We start from the raw sequence: 22964 nt of genomic DNA on the forward strand, positions 1-22964 counted from the left end.
GTTTGGCTGCCAAGCTGACAGAAGGGTGACCAGGAGAACTGTGCCCCTGGGGCCCCCGCTCCCCCATCACACCCTGAGCACACCTCTCTCTGCCTCCTCTTCTCTCTCCCCTGAGAGGGCAGGGACCCGGCACAGGCCCTGGTATACAGGGGGTGCTTAATAAATAACAAAGATGGAAAAGATCAACTGTCCCAGGGGAGAAAAGGAAGCACTGCACTGAAATTCTCAGGGGAGGGATGGTATTTCCCACAGGGTCAGCGGAAGATGGGGAGAAGGCATCAGGCTGCCTTGAGTGTTATTATAGGGAGTCTGGGTTTGCAGGAGGCAGGCCTGAGTTCAAATCCAGACTCTGCCACTTCTACCTCAAGCCGAGTGAGTAAGAGGCTCTAGGAGCTACCCATCCAGTTCCCCTTCCCCAATGAAAGAGGCCCAGAGAGGAGAAGGGGCTCACCCAAGGACACACAGCAGAGTAGCTGGCATTAGAACCCAGAGTCCTGACTTCTGGCTCAGAACTCACTCTACTACACTCTGTGTTCTCTCCCATGAGCTAGGATCCCTTCACATGCCAAGTACAGTCCCTGGCATGCAGGTAATCAGTTCCAGAAACAAAGGCAAGAGTTCCCAGGGCTGGGGCCTAAAATGAAAGAAACGATCATGGGCAGCTTCCTAGACCAAAGGGTCCTGGGAGTTCCCCCACCAGTGATGGCCAACCCAGGGCCCAGGGCCCTGGGCAGCGCTCCACAGGCACAGCGCCAACCGAGGCCCAGCCTTCATGTCCGGGCAGGTCGGGCAGTGCCAGTTCACACGGTGACCTCAGTGTCCCCAATGCACCCACTGGCATCTCCTTCTGCCGGGAGGCCCCGCACACCCCGAGTTTCCCTCCCCCAGCAGTGTCGCCCCCCCCCCCCCCGGCCCAGGTAGACAGCCCGTTCCCAGAAAGGGCTTTCGTCACTGAGGACACAAAACAAAAAGAAAAGAATTATAAACAGTTGGTGGGGAGCTACAGCCTGACCCGGAGCCTTTGAAAGTACAGCTGGACACCACTGACGAGGACGACATTCACACACGAAGGGCCTCCAGTGCACCCTGCCTGCCACTAGCTGTGAAAGGGGTGGGGGGACAGGCGCTCCAGCTCTCAGAGGCTCAGCTTCCTCATCTGTAAAATGGGAATGACCCTAACATCTGTCTTCATAGGCTGAGGAAAGGATTCCGTAAAGGATGAGATAAAATAATGCACCAACCCACGTGTCCATCCAGGGAGCTGGAATATAGGAGCTGGAATATAGGAAGAAATATATTTATTATAGCTCCTGTGACTATTTCTGCTGCTACAACCAGCAAGAGAGATTTGGATCATGATTTATAAAGCAAGTACTTGGTGTATCTTACACACATTTGTTTTCAAGACCCTAAGGTGATCTTTTTGGTGGGAAGGGTTCCCATCTTTCAAGGGCCTACTACGTGCAGGAAGCTTTATATGGTTATCTTACCCAGTCCCACAAGGACCTCACAGGGAAAATCATAGCATTTTCTTTCTGCAGAGGAGGACTGAGACTCAGAGAGGCCAAGTCACTTGTCCAAAGTCATACAGCAATGAAGTGATGGAGAGAGGACAGAATGTTGGGACTGCCCAGCTCTGTCCTGCTTTACCACCAGGGAGATGGTAGGGGTTGGGGGTCACTACCCAGGGGCTAAAGTCAGGCTCCCTGGGCCTGCATTCACGCTTCCCAGGAGGGAACCTGGGCATGTGACTCCCTCTTTGAGTCTCAGTTTTCTCTTCTGTAAAATGGGGGCATGAGAATCAAATGAAACACAGATGAACACCATGCCTAGGAGAGAATGAATACTCTCTACTTCTTGGTTTTATTTTACTCTAAATAATAGCACTGTTCTCAAAAGCCGATCCTCAGCAAGTAGAACAAAGGCAGCCTCAGTCATTCACCCCTAACTTTTTTTTTTCTTTAAAGATTTTATTTATTTATTTTTTGGGGGAAGCATGCACAAGCAGGGGGAAGGGCAGGGGGAGAAGGAGAGGGAGAGAATCCCAAGTAGGCTCCCCACTGAGCATGGAGCCCGATGTGAGGCTTGATCTCACAACCCTGAGATCATGACCTGAGCCAAAACCAAGAGTCAGATGCTTACCTGACTGAGCACCTGGGTGCCCCAACCCCAAACTTCTGAAGGCACAGAGGCCTGGGCTGAAAGCCACCAGGCTCACACAGGTGAAAGACTAGCCTTTCGTGCCTCCAGTGACACCTTGGCCCTTCCGAGACTCACCTTACAGATGAGGAAACGCTCAGAGAGGTGAAGCAACCTGCGTGGGGTCACACAGGAATCCCATGTGTGGGGCACCCCAGAACCTCTACCTGCCACCCAGCTTCCTTCAGAAACCCACCCCTGACACCCAGCAGAAGCCTCTATAAATGGGGACCCATTAACAGACAGCCCTCTAACTGCAGCAAAGGGGGCAGAGGTCCCAGAAACATCCCTTTCCTCAACCCTTACCCCAAGGCCCTGCAGGTACCCAGGACCAGAAGCAACCCCTCGGGCCTTTTCAGACTAATAATTAGTTGAGATAATAATGAAGATAATGCTGACGCATGTACATTCACTAGCACGCACCATGTATTATCCCAGTGAATAAGGCAGACGCTAGTATTATTCCCATTTTACAGATGAGGAAACTAATGGAACAAAAGGTTTAACTGCCAGGCCCAAAGTCACACAGCTGGAGAGTGGTGGCGCTGGGGTTTGAACCCAGGCAGTCTGAATGCAGATTCCCCACAATATTCCCAAGGGGTACTCGGAATATCCCATTCTGCAGAATTCCACGTTCCACCCCAGTCCGGACTGCATTAGCTCCACGCTCACAGGCACCAGCAGCAGAGCGGCCACGTCGTGCCAAGTGTTGCACAGCCCTTCCTGCTAACAGTCAAAAGCGTGGATCCTACACTCACTTTACAGATGGGAAAACTGAGGCTCAGAGAGGTCAGGAGACTGGTGGAAGGTCACATGACCCACAAGGCCAGAGCTGGGATCTGACTGGAAATCTGACCCCTCCACAGCCTCCCCCTGGCCTCATGGGCTCCTGCCCCACTGGCTGCACGTACCACAGCCTGAGGAACTGTAAACCAAATCCAAAGCAAAAATCAATCAAGGGGCACCTGGGTGGGTTAAGTGTCCGACTCTTGATTTCAGTTCCGGGTCGTGGGATTGAGCCCTACGTCTGAGCCTGCTTGAGACCCTCTCTCCCTCTCCCTCTGCCCTTCCCCCTGTGCACTCTCTCTCTCAAATAAATAAATAAATCTTTTAAAAAAATCAGTCAAGACAATGGTGCCTCACCTTCACACCTCACATCACAGACACGAAATACCTGTTTACACATCTTGCTTGTGCTTCACAGCAGCTCTGCCAGAGGGGGCACATTATGCCCATTTTCCAGATGGGTAAACTAAGGCTCACCCACATGAACTGCCTGTTCAGGGTCATCAACTCTAACCAGGTCTCCTCCTGCAGAGAGAGCCCTGCTCTGATGTGTCCCACACAAATCAGGCTCCACAAGGCTCAACGCCCTCTCTGGGCAGACCCTCCACCTGGACTCCATCCTGCCCCCTCCAAAACCTGATTGTGATAGGCCATGTCACTGCTCGGGAAACATGTATTCCCGCCCTCTCAGCTGCCGTCGGGGCAGTACACGTCTTTGTGCCTGACGTTGGGCTTGGCCGTGTGACTTGCTTGGACCAACAGAGAGCAGAAGGAACACCACCCGAGTTCATAAAAGAGACTTTCTGACACACCACGGGTTCCCATTGAACTCCCGAGCATCTGCCGTCCACCAGAGAAAAGCCACTGCCCATCGGCCTGGTTATCATGATGAAGATATGTAGGGCAGATACGCACCCAACTCAAAGCCTGATGCCCAGCCTGTGCCCCAAAACCCAGCCAAGTTCAGCGGAGTCATCTGCAACCCGGTAGCATGAAACAAATGGTTCACTATTGAAGTTGAGAACTTGGAAGGAAGTTGGGAGATACTCGTTACACAGTATTGTCACATGAAAACGGGACTAATACACAGCCACCTATCTGTAGAGAGAAGCAGGTGGACGTGTGTGTACAATAGGCAAACATCTTCCAGGACAGGCCCCAGCAGGCTGGATTCAAACCCAAGGGCTGCGAAATGTGCTGCCTGCAGGAACGATCACCCTCCCTACAGTCACCCCAAATGCTACTCCGTGACCACCAGTAAGACGGAGCCATCCACCGTTCCCTCCCCCTGAAATGCACCAATCGGCTCTCTCTCTCCCTTGGCCTCAGGAGGAATGTGAAACGTTCAACAGCTCAGGAGGGAAACGGGGCAGGCGAGATCCAAATCCCAAACCCCCTTTACTCCAACAGCTCCACACCCTGGAATCTGCCGTCTGTTGGGAAGGCAGGAAGCGTGCAAACACACAGGAAAGCGATGTCTATTACACCCCTGGGCGTCACAGCAAAAGCAAGCCACTCAACGCCCATCCACAGAGGATCCGTCCGATAACCAACACCGCCCTCAGGCATTGGGGTATTATTCAGCTTTTTAAAGAGTAGGGTCAGTCAACACATTCTGAAATGGGAAAGGACCCAAATCTATTTTTAATTTATGTGTGAAATTCTTTGTTTTATCATCGCTGTGGTTAAAAGAGTATGTCTACATGTACGGATTCATTGTTTCTTCCACCACCATCTGCAGAGCAAACAAGTGAAGACAGATAGGGTCTCTGCTTTCCTGGAGCGTGAAGTCTAGAGGCGGAGGAAGGCAAGGGTAAGAACTCCACTACAACATGTTAACAAGTACAGTAACAATCAAGGCATACTCAGCACTGACCACGAGCCAGGCCCTTCTCCATTACTCTGCACAAAAACCCTCCGAAGGAAGACCTGCGGTTTACCCCTGGTCACTAACGAGGAAACTGGGGCTCAAAGAGGTTACAACAGCTGCCCAGGGTCACGGAGCAAATAAGTGGTAAAACCAAGATTCGATTCCTTCCATGTGGCTCCAGGGTGAACATAAAAATAACTTAATTAGCAGAATGTGATAAGGACTGACTGACATAAGCCATTACAAGGAAAGACATTTTGGCAAATCCTGAAGTTCTTAGACAAGGGGAGCCACGGACATTATCAGACCATTTAACAAGAGGCATCTGGCCAATCACTTTAGGAAAATGGGCTGTTTCATCAGAAGGTTTGCAAAAGGTTTCATACTTCCCAAACACAGTGCCTGAGAACAGTTCCACCTCGACACAGAACCAAACCCTTAAAACCCACTATGAACATCACAGAAGCTGGCAACCAATGCACTGAATTTCAGTTTTCTGGGTTCACATGCTGAGGCCTTGTCACCAACCTCCAAACCTCTTCTCGCTTTGCCTTTTTGTGATGCTGGGGGGCTCGGTGCCTGAGGTCAGAACCGAGGTGAATAGAGCCCGGGAAGAATCACCTCGGATGTTCAGGAGGTAGAGGCCAAGGGGTCAAGGGTCAGCTCAGGCCCTCTGGCTTCTCTCTCCTCCAGGCAGATGCCCCGTGAGGTGCACTGGCGGGGCTGACAGGGGACGCCCCAGCCTGCTGGTCGGGGTCAGAGCTGCGGCTGTGAGCAGGAGGGCCAACAAGCTGGAAGGTGAGTGGGCAGGAAGGCTCTGGCTCTGAGTGCTCATGGGCATGAGTCAACACCAAATACTCTGGCAGGGTACACGTAGCAATGCTGACCTCCAGAGCTGGGCCCCCAACAGGCTGTGGCCATTTAGAATCGGTTTATGATTTTCATTGAGTTTTTCTCTTTTTTTTTTTTTTTGGTTCCCAAAATACCTCAAATTACAAAAGCACACATTGGGCTTCCATCCATAGCTGACAGCAAATAAGGCCCTGCCTTGGTTGGAGAATCTTTTCTGGAACGACGCACCGTTTGTCTTATCCATAAGCCCTGTGCCACCATCTTTCTGCTGAGCCCAGGCAGCAGTGTGGGTGCTACTCCCCGGCCTGAGGGCTCTAACCCGGGCTGGGCTCCTGAAGCCTCTGCAGCCCCACAAGCTGGACCCTTTTGGGATGCCACACTGCCATCCCTCAGAGCTCAGTCTCTAAGGCGGGGAGGTTCACCCCTCTTCTCTCCAGGTACAAGAAGCAGGGTTCTCCCGCTGCATGGAGGTATACAGTCTCAGGCTAACCAACGCAAATGGAACTCATGCACGGAACCACCGGAGCTTGCACCATTCGCAGGAACAGTTTGGAAACTGGCACAAAACAAGGTGATCTCTCAGAAGGCCATCAGAGGTGCTTCCAGCTTGCCCGTCTGCAGCTGGAGACTCAAGCTGCGGGGGACGGGGGGTGGCCACACCAACTCCAGCCTAGGCTGGGCACTTGTGGACTGGGAGGCTGCCCTGTAGAGTGTGGCCTGGAGGAGAGATGATGCCCCGGAGGTGGTGGGGGCACAGGTGTGCAGGGAAAGGCAGCCAATGTATGAATGACCCCTCTGCATTATCTTGGATAGGGGACCCAGTCTGCTCAAAGGCACTTTTGCAAGGGTCGTGCCAGAGGCTCAAGCCCCCAAGAGAGGCTCAGGTCCCCATTATCCTGTGGATGGGGTATCAGTGAAGAAGAGGACCCAGAGCCCCAGGTTCCTTCAGTGGAATCCTAACTGGTAGAGATGCAGGTCCCTGCTGCCCCTGTGACCCCTGCTGCTTCTGTGCCCACTGATTTTCACTCTGGGCCTTCTGGGGCTGGACTCTGTAGGACTCAGGATGCAGGAATCCCCCAGTGTGTTGTGCTCCTCTCCTGCCCCTTCCCTGAGCCCAGGGCTGTCCTCAATGAGTAAGGAAATGCATTCAGGGCTCCGAGGCTGGGACTCTCACCCATGCTGCTTTTCCGGTCTGGGGAAGTCGACCTGGCTGGTGAGCCGAGTCTCATTGCCAGGCAGCGGGCATGAACATGGCGCTCTGCGCGGTGACCACGTTGTGCAGGTGCGGCCCTGCCTCCCTATGTGCCACTGCCTCGTACCTGTACCGGGCTTGCCCGCCCACGGCCTGCTGCTTCCACAAGTTGTAGTAGGTAGGGTGAGGAGTAGTGGCACCTGGAGCTTAGCAGCCTCGACGACAAGCACCACCACGGGCACACTAGCCGGGCTCTCACCAGTGATGTCGTACGCCATCCGGATGAGCTCATAGTGCCGCTATTTCTTCACACCTACAGGTGGAAGGAAACAGGGGTCAGCTGGCCCAGGACCACCTCCCTCTCTTGGAACCACACCGAGGGGCTGCGGGGCAAGCCGTGGGTGTCACCAGAGGGTCACTGAAATGTTCTCGTCCTCCTTGCCTGGCCCCAGGGTAACAGCCACCATGCGCCACAGCAGACCCGTCCCACTCTGAGCTCACGGTAAAAGTGGCAGCAGGTCACTTATAAGGCCACTTTAACAAACTAAAACTTAAATAAAAATCTGAAAAGAAATAACAAAGAAAAACCTTACGGACAATACATTTAGAGCAACGTCTCTTTACTGAAAAAAATCCACGTAATAAGCAGACTGCCCAGTTCAGACCCACGTTGGCCAAGCATCAACTGCAATACTGGAAATCCTAGCCAGAGCAATTACACAAGAAAACTAAATCAATAAAAGGCATCCAAACTGGAAAACAAGAAGTGAAGGTCACTCTTTTCAGATGACATGATATTATATGTAGAAAACCCCAAACACAACCACAAAAAAAACTACTGAACAAATTCAGTAAAGTGGCAGGGTACAAAATGCATAAAAATGTGTTGCATTTTTATACACTAACAATGACGTATCAGAGACATAAACGTAAAAAAACAATCATATTTACTACTGCCTCAAAAACCCGAAAGACTTAGGGACAAATTTAACTGAGGAGATGAAAGCCTCTCTACTGACAACTCTAAGATATTAAGGAGAGACACCAAAGACAACAGAAGTTAATGGACACTCCACGCCCATGGATTAGAAGAATTAATAGTGTTCACATGTCTATACCACCCAAAGCCATTTACAGATTCAATGCAATTCCCATAAAAATTCCAATCATATTTTTCACAGACATAATTATAGCACAGAATCTTTAAAATGTGTATGGAACCACAAAAGACTCTGAAGAGTCAAAGCCATCTTAAGAAAGAACAAAGCTGGAGGCATCATGCTCCTTGGTTTCAGATTCTATTACAAAGGTCTACTGATTGCTGGCATATTGGCATCAAAGCAGACACACAGCTCACCAGAACAGAAGACAGAGCCCAGAAGTAAACCCACACATCTACAGTCCAGTACTTTATGACCAATGAGCCAAGAATATGCAAGGGGGAAAGGACAGTCCCTTTACTAAGCGGTGCTGGAAAAACCGAACAGACCCATGCAAAAGAATGAATCCGTACCACTATCTTACACTTGACACAAACATTAACTCAAAATGAATTCAAGGCCTGAAACCTTACAACTCTTAGCAGGAAACATAGGGACAAAGCTGCCCTACGTACTACTCAGGCGTCATTTTTTTTTTTTTTTTGGATCATGTTCCAAAAGCCGAGGCAATAAAAGCAAAAGTAAATAAGCGAAGCTACAAGAAACTAAAAAGCTCCTGCCCAACCATGAAAATCACCAACTAAATAAAGAGGCAACCTACCGCCTGGGAGAAAAGACTTGCTACTCATAAATCTCATAAAAGGTGACTTTCCAATATATAGAATGAATTCCTACAACTCAATCACAACAACAACAAAAAACAAAGTGGAAGGATTTTCCAAACGGACATGCAGAGAAGACACAGAGACGTCAACAGTTCCGTGAAAAGATCCTCCACATCAATAATCATCAGGGAAATGCAAAGCGAAACAACACTGAGGTATCGCCTCACGCTGCTTAGAAGGTTCAGTATCAAAAAGACAGAAATAACAAACGTTAGCTAAGATGTGAAGGAAAGGGATCCCTGGTGCACTGTTGGTGGGTACAGAAGTAGGTGCACACGCTGTGGAAAACAGTATGCAGCCTCCGCAAACAAAAGAAAAATTAAAAAGAGAACTACCCTACAATTCAGTAACTTCTCTTTTTAGTTTTTAACCATAGAAAATGAAAATACCTATTTGAAAACATATTTACACCTGCATCTTTACACCTGCATCTTCATTGCAGCATTAATCATATGTAACTAATTTAACATATAAAGCATCATATTGAAGTATACAATATGGGTAGAATTGTCAGCTGTACCTTTGTAATTGTTTATGTGAATTTTAATAAATTAGAATTATCTTCAATGCAAAGTTCATTGGCACAGATCTTTTTAAGCTCCTTACAAAGTTCTGGGGAATGAATTAAGTTAAAAGAAGATAAAATAATCTTTAAGTATTTCCTTCTTCCAGTTTTGGCACACCTAAGCTATAATACATAGCAATGTATTCCAAGCAAATTACTGCAAAGAGAACTGCTCTAAATCCCTCTGTCTTCTGTTTAACATATTTTAAGTATCATGTGTAAAGTGACCAGGTATTACATAGATTAATTCAGAGTACCAAAAATAATCTGTTAAACATTAGTAAAGCTTACTTATTTTTTGAAATTAAAAGACACATAAATAGATGTTCTCATTTTTAACCTACACTTGATCAATTGGCTACAGACAGCTTAAAATGTGTTCACCCTCCTTTGGGACAATGGATTTAAATAACTTTTAATGACTATTTATTGCACTCTTCTCTTTTGGTTCAACAATGGATCTGACCCAATTAATACAGGCCCATACTTTCCACAGTCATAGTTCTTTACTTCTTGATTCCATATTCACCCTACATTGCTAACCAGGGTAAAATTATGTAATTCCTCAAGTATTCCTTTCTTGTCCTCAAATGTTTAATATTTCCAATTTCTGTTAGGTCACTGTGTATTCCTTGGTGGTAGGGATTGTATTTAGCATTCTCCCTTCATTTAATTTCTTACTTTTGACGAATTTATTGAGTAAATTTTCTTTCTGTTCTCTAATATCCTTCAACTCTCTCGTGTTGAATGTATGGTTCTTTGATTTCCTCTAAAGAATATTCTGGGGACAAAATTTTGGCGTTCTGTCTTTAAATTTGTTTAATAGCAGCATAAGTACTTATAGTGCAGATATTGCTCTAAGATATAAGGAAACTCTTTATTTACTACTAGCTCTCAAGTGAGTAAAATGAAGCCTTGAAATAGGTATTGAAGTCAGCTAGTCTCAAACTTTCTTGGGCCCATAATGTATGTCAGGAACCTGTCCTCAAGGATCTCAGAATCTTACTCTTCAACACTGACTCCAAATAACCCATTGCTAAGTGTGATGATACAGGTATGCAGTAAGGCAAATGTTGTTTTATGGAGTTTGCAAATTTCTCCTAAAAGAAGCTACCTTTCCCCAAAGAGGCAACTTTGTCTTTAATGATAGGCATTGATTGGCTGCACAGAGGAGCAAGAAGAAAATTTTAGGCAGAGATAATTATATGTAGGGAGGTATGGAAGCATAGAGTATTCTGACATATTGAGTGAACAGAAAATAGCTAGTATGTTTGAATTATGGTATAGCTTGGATGGTGAAGAAGGGAGAATTTTTGATGAGGACAGAAAGGTTAGAATGATAGCTTTGAAGGGTCTTAAATATGATTCAAAGTAGTTTGAAATATATTCTGTAATTACTTAGGAGTGCTTGAAATGGTAAAACAGAGACTGAAAAGTATTGAGGTTTTACAGGTTGATGGTAGTAACACCGTGAAGTAACTCCTATATTATTTTAATAACCTAGGTAAGAAATGATGAAGGTCTGGGGCACCTTGGGTGGCTCAGTCAGTTAAGCGTCTGTCTTCTGCTTAGGTCATGATCCTAGGGTCCTGGGATTGAGCTCCTTGTCTGGCTCCCTGTTCAGCAGGGAGCCTGCTTCTTCCCTCTCTCCCAGCTCTTGCTCTCTGTTGCTATCTTTGTCTCTGTATCTCTCTCTCAAATAAATAAATAAAAATCTTTTAAAAAATAAATAAATATTTAAAAAAAAAAAAGAAAGAAAAAGAAATGATGGAACTCTGACCTAAGGCCATGGAAGGTAATGAAGAAGAGGTTCAGATTAACTTGTCAGGTAGAATTGTGAAACTTTGGTAACAGAGGTTGTACAAAGGATGACACACGACAAAAGCACAATCTCTAACCAAATACTGTCTGAAAAATAAGCAACACCAACCCAAAGGCAACTCCTAGGGATCCAAGTTTTAAAAAGTTACACAAATTCATATTAGACTAGAAGAGAATATCAGCACCCAAGCCTGTGTACCTCCCTGGAAACACAGCAGAGTTAGCATCCAGGTATTAGTCCCTGGCTGAAGGTGAGACACAGATGAAAATCTTTGCACTGTGATAGCAGCTTCTAAGCCACACACACGTCTCCTAGTAAAGGATAAAATTCTACCTGGTCTAGGAGACTTAAGCAAAACCATTGACTGATAAGTGGCTTATGATGTCCCAATGGTAGCCAAATGGCAAGATGAGAAACAAGGAAAAAAAATGTCTCAGCAGGGACCTCAGAGGCAACACACTGCAGGGGCAATAGACTTCTGAGTTCATTCAGCCAAGGAACTAGACAAATCAAACAACTACAACCAACCAATCACATAATTACAAGAGCATCAACGTTGGAGAGAAGAGAGATCAGTTACCAGAGTCACTGCAATACATTATAAAAAGTGTCCAGTTTTAATCAAAACTAATGCGACATTGGAAGAAACACAGTTATGTCCGTACATGAAATAAAAGGTCAAGAGAAATTGCTTTTGTGGAGACTCAGCTGTTGCACTTAGCAGACAAAAACTTTTAAGTAGCTATTATAATTATTTTCTGAGAACTAAAGGAAAGCGTGCCTAGAGAAGTAGAGGACGGTATGAAAATATCAAGTAGAGGGTATCAAAAGAGATAGAAATTATTTTTTAAAAATGGAGATTCTGTTGTTGCAAAGTACAGTAACTCAAATGTGGAACTCACCAGAGGAACTTACCAGTCAATGTGAGCCGTCAGAAGAAAGAACCAGAGAATTTGAAGATATATCTGTAGCAGTGATGCAATCTCAAGAACAAATAGTACAATAGAAAATGAGGAAAAATTACAAAGCATTAGGAGAACGTGTGACACCATTAAATACACCAATATATATGTCATAGGATGTAAATTTTGACTTCTAGATTGGACCATTAATCTCATCAAGATATTATAAATTCAAATAGGGAGTTCAGGAAGAATAACAGGTTTGGGAAAGTAGGTAACTAATTTAGTTTTTACATATTGGACTTGAGATGTCTTCAAGATACCCAGGGAATGGTTCATTAGGAAGTTGAAAATAAAAATTTGCAGCTCAGAAATGAGCAGAAAGGAGAAAATGATATTACTGAGAGTAAGTATAAATAGTAACTACCACCTTGAAGGCCGGATGAGCAAGAGGAAGAGGCATTACCCAGAACCCATAAATGCTGCTGGGACAGTGTCACCATTTCTGATGTTGGAACCTCTATCCTATTACTGAATAAGAAGATAAGATGGGGCGCCTGGGTGGCACAGCGGTTAAGCGTCTGCCTGCGGCTCAGGGCGTGATCCCTGAGTTCTGGGATCGAGCCCCACATCAGGCTCCTCCGCTATGAGCCTGCTTCTTCATCTCCCACTCCCCCTGCTGTGTTCCTTCTCTCACTGGCTGTCTCTATCTCTGTTGAATAAATAAGTAAAATCTTTAAAAAGAAGATAAGAGCCCATGCACTTGATAAAACTTTAGGAGCCTTGAACCCTTCAACATTGCTGATGCTGCTGAGCCCCCCAAAATAATTCTGGAATCCACAGTTGCCCAATACTGCTGCTGCCTGATCCCAAAGCAGAGGAATACAAAGGCTCTCCTCTCTTCCTGCCATCCAGTATCACATTAGTGTCTTCCACTGATAGAACCTGATAGGCATATGACTGCAAGGGAGTTCAGGAAATGTAATTTTCAGAACTGTAGCTATCTCCTCTAGAGAGAGGACTATAGGAGAGCTAATATGGGGCTGAGAGTCAAAAGAGAAATAATCAGAATCATCTTCCCATTTGGTTGCTCAGCATCCATGCACATCACTCCACCTTTATTTAAATTTCCAATCAATGACAGTTGCTTCAGCATAAAGACTCATCTGTCCTGCCTACAAATTAAGATATTGTCCCTTTTTTCTCCAAAAGGAAAGCTAAACATTCTCATAGGTTACTATATTCATCTCAGGTTAGTGTTGGGATTTCCTCTAGTTTAGTTATAATCCCACAGGAATATTCTGTAACTTAGAGACTAAGTGGTAAAGTTAATCACCAACATCTCCTTGGTGAGGAAAAATCAAAGAAAGAAAGTGAATTTGAAAATTCTTAATAAATATCATAAATACACAATTTTACCATGGTACACAATTCAGGAGGAAAATATTCTTAGTTAATATAATCATCATTTTCCTACCAATGAGTCATGAGACCCAGTTATCCATTGTTGTCTTCTTTTACTGCAAGTCCAGTGCAAACACGATGGCTCATGATAGTTTTGTAATGGAGGGGTTTGCATACAGCACTGAATCTATCACTTGCCATGGCTACAAGCAACATCATCTCACTTCCACCTAAAAGGTGAAGAAAGAACATCTGGACCATGGAGACTTCGTAGGAGATAGCCTTATATTCACTAATTAGGTCACAGATCATTTTAGGAGTAGCAAAGGAGGCCAGGGTCATATCAATAAAGGAGAGGTTGACCAGTAAGAAGTACATGGGAGAGTGTAAGTGAGGGTCCAGTTTTACTCCAAAGGTAATAATGAGTTTACCTAATACAGTGGCTATGTAGATAATTGAAAAAAAATAAGAAAAAGCAAATCTGTAACTCATGAAACTCTGTGACTCCCAGGAAAATAAACTCAGACTCCATGGAGTGATTTTATTTCTCCATTTGTTTGAATATTGGCATATGTTACCTAAAACAAAACAAAACAAAACAAAACAAATTAGAATAAAGTCTGTGAATTAAAGTTGAGAGATGCAATACATATTCACTTAACTCTCCTCCTAAAATCCACTGAAATGTGCAAAAAGAATCAAAAGTGTTGAATAATATTGAATTAAAATTTTTTTGAATGAAACATGGACACAATTTCTTAGCAAAGGTTATGAGGGATTTCTGCCAAAAACTGAGACGTTTGAACAAGATTGATGCTGACAATACCTAAGTCATATCTGCACTAATCTTGAGAAAAGTGGTACGTGAGTTGGTGAAAGAATTTAGAAATTCCTTGCCCCTTTCTTTAGAGAATAAAAAAGATTTTTATAGATCTATCAGTCCATGGGAAAAGAAGAGGTTTCATCTTGAAATCTATTTCTACACTGCAAAATAGTGAGGGGCATAGCAGTGGAGGAGAGGCCAAATGGTTTTCTAACTAAAAAGCAGGACCAAGAAAAATGAAATTAAGTAGATGAAATATAGAACATGCAGAATGTAGGAGTCAGCTGGAAGTCAGCTGAGCAGCAGTAATAAACACTGAATTTTAGACAGTTGAATCTATTGTTGGCCAAATTAAGGTGGCTTCTCACCTTTTTCCATAAGGTGGAAAAAAGACTCAGATGTTTGGGTCTTCTCCCATGGGCTCTGACTTTACCTCCAGGCCTATGAACTTAGTAGATGGGAAGGTAGAGTGCTCAGTGATGGCACAAATGGATGCTTGTTGCTAGCTTACTACTGCCTTGTTTAAGTTACTTGCTTTGTCGAGTGGTTAAATATCCTAATGGATTTGGTATAACATCCAGATTATTTATAAGAGTATGATTGTAGAGTTCTTTTTTTAGATGGTTATTTATCTTCTTTAAAATTTTTTTATTTTAGTGTTTTTTTTATTATATTATGTTAGTGACCATACAGTACATCCCTAGTTTCTGATGTAAAGTTCGATGATTCATTAGTTGCATGTAACACCCAGTGCACCATGAAATACATGCCCTCCTTACTACCCATCACCAATCTATCCCATTCCCCCACCCCCCTCCCCTCTGAAGCCCTCAGTTTGTTTCTCAGAGTCCATAGTCTATCATGCTTCATTCCCCCTTCTGATTACTCCCCCTTTCTTTATCCCTTTCTTCCCCTATCGAACTTCCTAGTTCTTATGTTCCATAGATGAGAGAAATCATATGATAATTGTCTTTCCCTGCTTGACTTATTTCACTTAGCATTCTCTCCTCCAGTGCCATCCATGTTGCAGCAAATGTTGAGAACTCGTTCTCTCTGATAGCTGAGTAATATTCCATTGTATATATGGACCACAGCTTCTTAATCCAGTCGTCTGTTGAAGGGCATCTCGGTTCCTTCCACAATTTAGCTATTGTGGACAGTGCTGCTATGAACATTGGGGTGCATATGGCCCTTCTCTTCACTATGTCTGTATCTTTGGGGTAAATACTCAGTAGTGCAATGGCTGGGTCATAGGGTAGCTCCATTTTTAACTTTTTAAGGGACTCCACACTGTTTTCCAGAGTGGCTGTACCAACTTGCATTCCCACCAACAATGTAGGAGGGATCCCCTTTCTCCACATCCTCTCCAGCAATTGTTGTTTCTTACCTTGTCAATTTTTGCCATTCTAACTGGTGTAAGGTGGTATCTTAGTGTGGTTTTGATTTGAATTTCCCTGATGGCTAAGGATTTTGAACATTTTTTCATGTGTCTGTTAGCCATTTGTATGTCCTCATTGGAAAAGTGTCTGTTCATATCTTCTGCCATTTTAGGATTTATTTGTTTCTCATGTATTGAGTTTGAGAAGTTCTTTGTAGATCTTGGATACCAGTCTTTTATCTGTAGCATCATTTCCAAATATATTCTCCCATTCCGTGGGCTGCCTCTTAGTTCTTTTGACTGTTTCCTTGGCTGTGCAGAAGCTTTTTATCTTGATTAAGTCCCACAAGTTCATTTTATCTTTTGTTTCTCTTGCCTTTGGAGATGTGTCATGAAAAAGGTTGCTTTGGCCGATGTCGTAGAGGTTGCTGCTTATGTTTTCCTCCAGGATTTTGATGGATTCCTGTCTCACATTGAGGTCTTTCATCCATTTGGAGTTTATCTTTGTGTATGGTGTGAGAGAGTGGTCAAGTTTCATTCTTTTGCATATAGCGGTCCAATTTTCCCAGCACCATTTATTGACATTTATTGAATATGTCATCTGCAAAAGCAATTTATCTTTTTTTTTCTGATTTGATCCCTTTTATTTATTGTTTTGACTGATTGCTCTGGCTAGGACTTCCAGTACTATGTTGAATAGAAATGGTAAGCATGGACACCCTGACCTTGCTTCTGACTTTAGCAGAAAAGCTTTTGACCTTTTACCATTGAGTATGATGTTTGCTGTGGGCTTGTCATATATGGCTTTTATTATGTTGAGGTATGTTTCTTCTCCACTCACATTTTATGAGTTTTTTTTTTAAACCATGAAAGGGTGTTGTATTTTGCCAAATGCTTTTTCTACATCTATTGAGATTATCATATGGTTTTTATCCCTCATTTTTTAAATATAGTGTCTCACATATATTGATTTACATATGTTGAACTTTTCTTGTATTCTAGGGGTGATTCCCACTTGATCATGACATATTATCCTTTTAATTTGTTGTTGAATTTGGTTCCTAATATTTTGTTGAAAATGTTTGCATGTATATTCATCAGTGATATTGGCAGTTTTCTTTTTGTGTAGTGTCTTTTTTTTTTAAAGATTTTACTTATTTTAGACAGTGAGGAAGAGAGGAGAGGGAGGGACACAGGGGAAAGGAGAAGGACAAACAGACTCCACACTGAACGCAGAGCTCAACACATAGCTCTATCCCAAGACCCTGAGATCATGCCTGAGCCAAAACCAAGAGTTGGACACTCATCAGACTGAGCCACCCAGGTGCTTCTTGTGGTGTGTTTTTTGGCTTTGGTAATGCTGGCCTTGTATCCCCCCTCAGTAACAATAATTTGGCAGCCAACCATGGACAAAAGTGCCTTTGTGGGAGCTTTGGGATCTAGTTAAGAGATTGTGAAAATCCCAGTGTAACCCATGATCAATGAGGGCCATTTTGAGTAGGCAGACCATGCCCAGGTGGCAGACTCACTGATCTAGTGTCTGGGTACAGATTCAGAAACAGCTGCAGTCTCCCTGTGGACTTGGCTAAACCATATTTGGTCTTGGTCTCCCCACCAACACCATCTATCCACCAGGACCACTAAGAGTCACACTCGCCTGTGCCACAGGTAGCAGTCCTGAGAACCTCAGACCTTGAAGTGGCCTCTGACCCAATTCTGGTCCCTTTTAGCCACTAGTTGTGTATGCCAAGGGACCAGGTGGTAGACACATCTGTCCGTGTCCCTGAGGCAGGCCCCCTGAGCTTGGTCCAACTGTAGATCCTGATATGGCCCTTTAATTCAGTCACAGGCTGGGAACACTCCTGCTGCCAAGCATCAAAAAGTAAAAGTACTTAGGAATAAATTGAATCAAGGAGGTGAAAGATGTGTACACTGAAAACTGTAGGACATTGATGAAAGAACTTGAAGACACAAGCAAATGGAAAGATACCTTGTTCCTGGATTAGGAGAATTAATATTATTACAATGTCCATACTACTAAAAGTCATCTATAGATCTAATGCAATCCCTGTCAAAATTCCAATGGCATTTTTCACAGAAGTAGATAAAACAACCTTGAATTTTGTATGAAACCACAAAAGACCCAAATAGCCAAAACTATGGAATACCGTTCAGCCATAAGAAAAAGGAAATTCTATTTGTGACAACATGAATGAAACTGGAGGACATTATGCTGAGTGAAATAAGCCAAACACAGAAAGAGAAATATTGTGTGATTTCACTTACATGTGGAATCTAAAAAAGTTGAATTCATCAAACCAGACAGTAACATGGTAACTGCCAGGGGCTGGTGGCCAAGGATGGGGGTGGTGGTGGAATGGGGAGATGTTGGTAAGATGATAAGTTCTGGGGCTTTAATATGTAGCATGGTGACTATAATTAATAGTATTGTATTGCATACTTAAAATATGCCAAGAGAATAGATCCTAAGTGTTCTCACCACACAAAAAGTGTAATTGTGAAAGGTGATAAATGTGTTAATCAACTTGAGGTGGTACTCATTTCCTCACAATGTATATATATATTAAGGCATCATTACTTGTATAACCTCAAAAAATTCACTGTACAACTTAAATACATATAATTATTGTCGTTCATACCTCAATAAAGCAGGAAGAAGAATGAAGGAGAAATCTATACTTTCTCATAAGAACAAAACCGAGGGAATTCACTGCCAAGTAGACTTGCACTATGAATAATATTTAATGTTTTCAGGCAGAAGTAGTGTGATACCAGACCGACACATGGATCCACCAAAGAAATGAAAAGCAGTGGGAGAGGAATAAAAGAAATATGTATAGTAGCAATATGTTTTGTTGATGGCATAAGTAAAAGTAGAATTTATGACAAAAAAAAAAATCACCCAAAGGATGAGAGTGAGGAATTGGGGATATACTGGTGTAAATCTCTTTTACGACACATCAGGTAGTGATATTATTTGAAGTTAGACTTCGATTAAATGTTTTTAATCCTAGAACAACAATTTAAAATATTTTAAAAAGATATAAATAATAGGGAAATGATGAAGTTAAAATGGATTCATAAAAACTAACACAAAAGGGGGCAGAAAAAGAACTGATTAGATAGAATAAATAGAATGCAATTAGCAAAATGGTAATTTTAATCTAACCATATCAGAAATTGGATTCAATATAAATGATCTAAAGAAACCAAGAGACTGGGATTATAAATTAGAAATAAAAGGAAGACCCAACAATATGCTGTCTACTTAAAAAAAAAAGACTAAAAGTAAAATAAAATCTAAAAAATAATTAAAAAAGTAAAATACATACTATTCAAACATTAAACAAAAGAAAGTTGGAGTAGCTACATTATATTAGACAAAATAGACTTCAGAATGAGGAACATTACCAGAGAGGACATCTCATGATTCAAAAGGGGTCGTTTGCATTTGAGCAAAAGAGCAATTAATGACATCAAGAAAAACAAAACTTTATGCAAGAAATTGTAGCAAACTCTGCAGCTACAGATACTATTTACAAGGTCATAATAATATAAATGTGAACACGGATCTAACAAAATCATATTACTGAACTGGGAGGCTCCCAGGTCCTATATATATAGGCTTTCCATGAAAAAGTCATTCCAACCCCTCAGGAACGCTGGTCCCATTAAAACCACGGGAAAGCACGTGTGTCTCGGCACATACCAGTTTGCTTCTCTTAAAGGCGGTTTCCGATGCTCGTGCAGGTGGAGCAGCGAGAAGGGACGCTATTCACGTGCTCAGTAACCTCAGCAAGCGGCCCTACTGGTTCCACTTGGAGTAGCTGAAGAGTCCGAAGGCAGTTCACCTCGAGGCTGGCTGGTGGAAGCGATCTTATGCTGGAAGAGAGCACATCCCGCATGTGGAGCGTGTATCACAGACCCTACTTCATGTTACTCAGTGGGACCCCGAGGGTGAAGCTGATATCTTGATATTTGGTCGGCCTTATTACCAGAAAGATGTAGCCAAGATGATCATGAATTTAGCCGACTATCACCACCAACTCAGGGCACAAAGCTCAGAGGAGGTCCCTGCCCAGGACGCATCCACCCAGCGGTCCCCTGAGGCTGCCCGCGAGGCTGCGACCCCGCGGTCCCCTGAAGGCTGCCTGTGAGGCAGCCACCCGGAGCCCCCCCCCCCCCCCCCCCCCGCACTGCCAGCAAGGCAGCCACTGGGAGCTACCCCCCGCCTGCCTGCCAGGAAGCTACCGGGAGCTACACCCTCCCACCCTGCACTGCCCGCCAGGAGGCCACCTGGAGCTCCCCCGCCCCGGCGCTGCCCGCCAGGCTGCGACCCAGAGCTCCCCCGGCGCTACCCTCGAGGATCCCCACCCCCCCCACCCCCCCCACCCCCAACCCCCCCCCCCCCCGCGCTGCCCGCAAGGCGTCCACCCAGAGCTCCCCCCAGCGAAGCCCGCGAGGCTGCGACCCGGAGTTCCCCCCCGGTGCTGCCTACGAGGCTCCCCTCAGCGCTGCCCGTGAGGCGGCCACCCGGAGCTCCCCCCAGCGCTGCCTGAGAGGCGGCCACCCGGGGCTACCCCCCCCCCACCCGCGCTGCCCACGAGGCGGCCACCCGGAGCTCTCCCCCCTCCCCCCGCGCAGCCTGCCAGGAGGCTATCCGGAGCTCCCCCCGCCCCGGCGCTGCCCTCGAGGCGGCGACCCAAAGCTCCCCCCAGCGAAGCCCGCGAAGAGGCGACCCGGAGTTCCCCCCGGTGCTGCCTATGAGGCTCCCCTCAGCGCTGCCCGAGAGGTGGCCACCCGGGGCTACCCCCCCCACCCGCGCTGCCCACCAGGAGACTACCTGAAGCTTACCGCTGGCGCAGCCCATGAGGCGGCCACCCGGAGCTCTCCCCCTTCCCCCCCCCCCACCACAGCCCGCCAGGAGGCTACCGGGAGCTCCCCCAGGCGCAACCCGCCAGGAGGCTACCCGGAGCTCCCCCTGCCCCGGCGCTGCCCGCAAGGCGGCGACCCTAAGCTCCCCCCAGCGAAGCCCGCGAGGCGGTGACCCAGAGTTCCCCCCCGGTGCTGCCTGTGAGGCTCCCTTCAGCGCTGCCCGGGAGGCGGCGACCCGGAGCTCCCCCCCACCCCCCCACCCCCGCGCAGCCTGCCTGCCAGGAAGCTACCTGGAGCTCCCCCGCGGCACAGCCGGCGAGGCGGCTACCCCGAGCTCCCCCCCTGCGCAGCCCGCCAGGAGGCTACCCGGAGCTCCCCCGCGGCACAGCCCGCGAGGCGGCCACCTGGAGCTACCCTGCAGCAGCCCTGGAGGCAGCGACCCAGAGGTCCACCAACGCTACCCAGGACCCGGTTACCAGGTCATAAAAGCACTTCAGGCCCGGGAGCAGGAGCCAGGCAATGATAAAGTGGAAGACCTTGCTGCTACTCTATTCATCTAAGTCCCGCTTCTTCAGGCAGAAGCTGGGGAAAGAATGGTGTGGGTAGTTCTCAGTCCCTGTCCCCAGGTAAATGTTTGCAAACACTGATCTAAAGAGTTCTAACAAAGAATCGAATTTCCCTTAAAAATAAAATAGGTGATGGGGATTAAGGAGGACATGTGATGAGCACCAGGTGTTGAATAAGTGTTGAATCACTAAATTCTACACCTGAAACTAATATTACACTACGTTAACTGAAATTTAAATAAAAACTTTAAAAAAGAGAAAGAAATGAGCTATCAAACAATGAAAAAACATGGAGGAACCTTAAATGCTATTACTAAGTGGAATAAACCAGTCTGGAAAGGCTACAAACTGTATGATTCCAACTATGACATTCTGGAAAGAGCAAAACTATGGAGACAATAAAAAGATTTATACAGGGTAAGAGGGAAAAAACGACCCACACAGAAGCATTTCCACCATGTTTCCCAAGATTCAAACTTTACCGCTTAGGTTTGATACATTCAGCAGGAGAATATCAGGGACAAGAAGGAAACCTTAAAAGTGTTCAAACAGCAAGATTAAAAATTCAAACAGTGAGTTGATGTGGCTGGCCATGCCTCCCTACCTTGGGCTGACCGAGTCTCTCCCTGGAGATTTACTTGGGGCTCAGGAGCCCGGCTCGGCGCTGCAGGACCGGAGGCCATTCCCCACGCCAAAGTGGACTCCAGAGCCAGGCGCCAGGCGGGGGGCGGGGAAGTCTGTGCCTGAGCATGCGCCTTATTAGCTCCTGCCCGGAAGCCGTTGGGGAGAGTGCACCTGCAGCCAGTTAGCTTGCAACCGTGTGCATGTGCTCTTGGTGCTAGGGAGGCCTGCAGGCAGCTGTGCTGCTTCCTTGTTTGTTACTAAGGCACTGTGATTGGCAGCCCTGGAGAGTCTACTTTTTCCAACTGTATTAAGGAGACCCAGGGAAAAAAAAATAACGCTTGCCAGGGGTGGAGGTGGAGGAAAGATTAACAGAGGACACAGGATTTTTAGGGCAGTGAGAATACCCTGTATGCTATTATAAGGATGGCTGGATCATTATATATTTGTCCAAAACCATGGAATGTACTCCAAGAGTGAACTTTAAGGTAAACTGTGGACTTTGGGTGCTTATGATGATGTCAATGTCCACTCATCCTTGGTAACAATGTACCATTCTGGTGAGTGGTCAGTAATGGGGAGGCAATGGAGGAGTGTGTGTGTGTGTGTGTGTGTGTGTGCACTCACGCAGGGGATATATGGGAAAATCTCTGTGCCTTCCTCTCAATTTTGTTGTAAACCTGAAACTGCTCTAAAAAAATGGATGTCTTAAAAAAAGAATGCTGTTAGATGTCTGTTAGAAGATATAGTAGGTATAAATACACACCCAAATAAAGTACAAAAAAGCTTAATAAAATATATGACACACCAGCACACTCATCATACATAAGAAACATAATATTGTGAGAAACAACAGATCAGTAAATAAAACTTCAATTTCAGAATAAACATCTTTGAGCATCCCAGAATCGAAAGCAAGAAAGGAAGCTAAATAAATTATAGTGTTCTAATTGTATAATGAGACAATATAAATCAGAGAAGCAAAATTTTACATAGCATGATACTTGGAAAAGAATTGATTCAATTGGGTTCCCCATGGTTTTATTTTAAAAATTATTTTACAACTTTCCTATAAAATACAACATGCAGCATAAAATGCACAAAACATATATGTAAAGTATAATAAATATACAGCAAACATCCAATAGCCACTACCAAAGACAAGTAGGGCATCGCAAGAACTCTGGAAGTCCCTTTGTTTTTATCACCCCTAATTCTCCCCCTAACTTCTCGTGTAAACTTCTTTGCTTTATACTTTTTATT

At 45.2% G+C, this 22964-nt stretch overlaps 1 long non-coding RNA gene across 2 annotated transcripts in view; it reads right to left on the minus strand.

Annotated features, from left to right (window-relative positions):
- Window positions 1–21795, minus strand: part of LOC123776153 (uncharacterized) — a 43678-nt gene extending 21883 nt beyond the window's left edge. For both annotated transcript variants that reach the window (XR_015722682.1, XR_015722683.1), the window contains exons 1-2: window positions 21685–21795; window positions 19349–19521 (exon numbers count right to left, since the gene is read on the minus strand). This is a non-coding gene — a long non-coding RNA (uncharacterized LOC123776153). The remainder of the gene's footprint in view (window positions 1–19348; window positions 19522–21684) is intronic.
- Window positions 21796–22964: the final 1169 nt, after the last annotated feature.

The sequence above is a fragment of the Ursus americanus genome, chromosome 33 (genome assembly GCF_024610735.1).
Source record: "Ursus americanus isolate L20-20 chromosome 33, mUrsAme1.1.p, whole genome shotgun sequence".
Lineage (NCBI taxonomy): Eukaryota > Metazoa > Chordata > Mammalia > Carnivora > Ursidae > Ursus > Ursus americanus.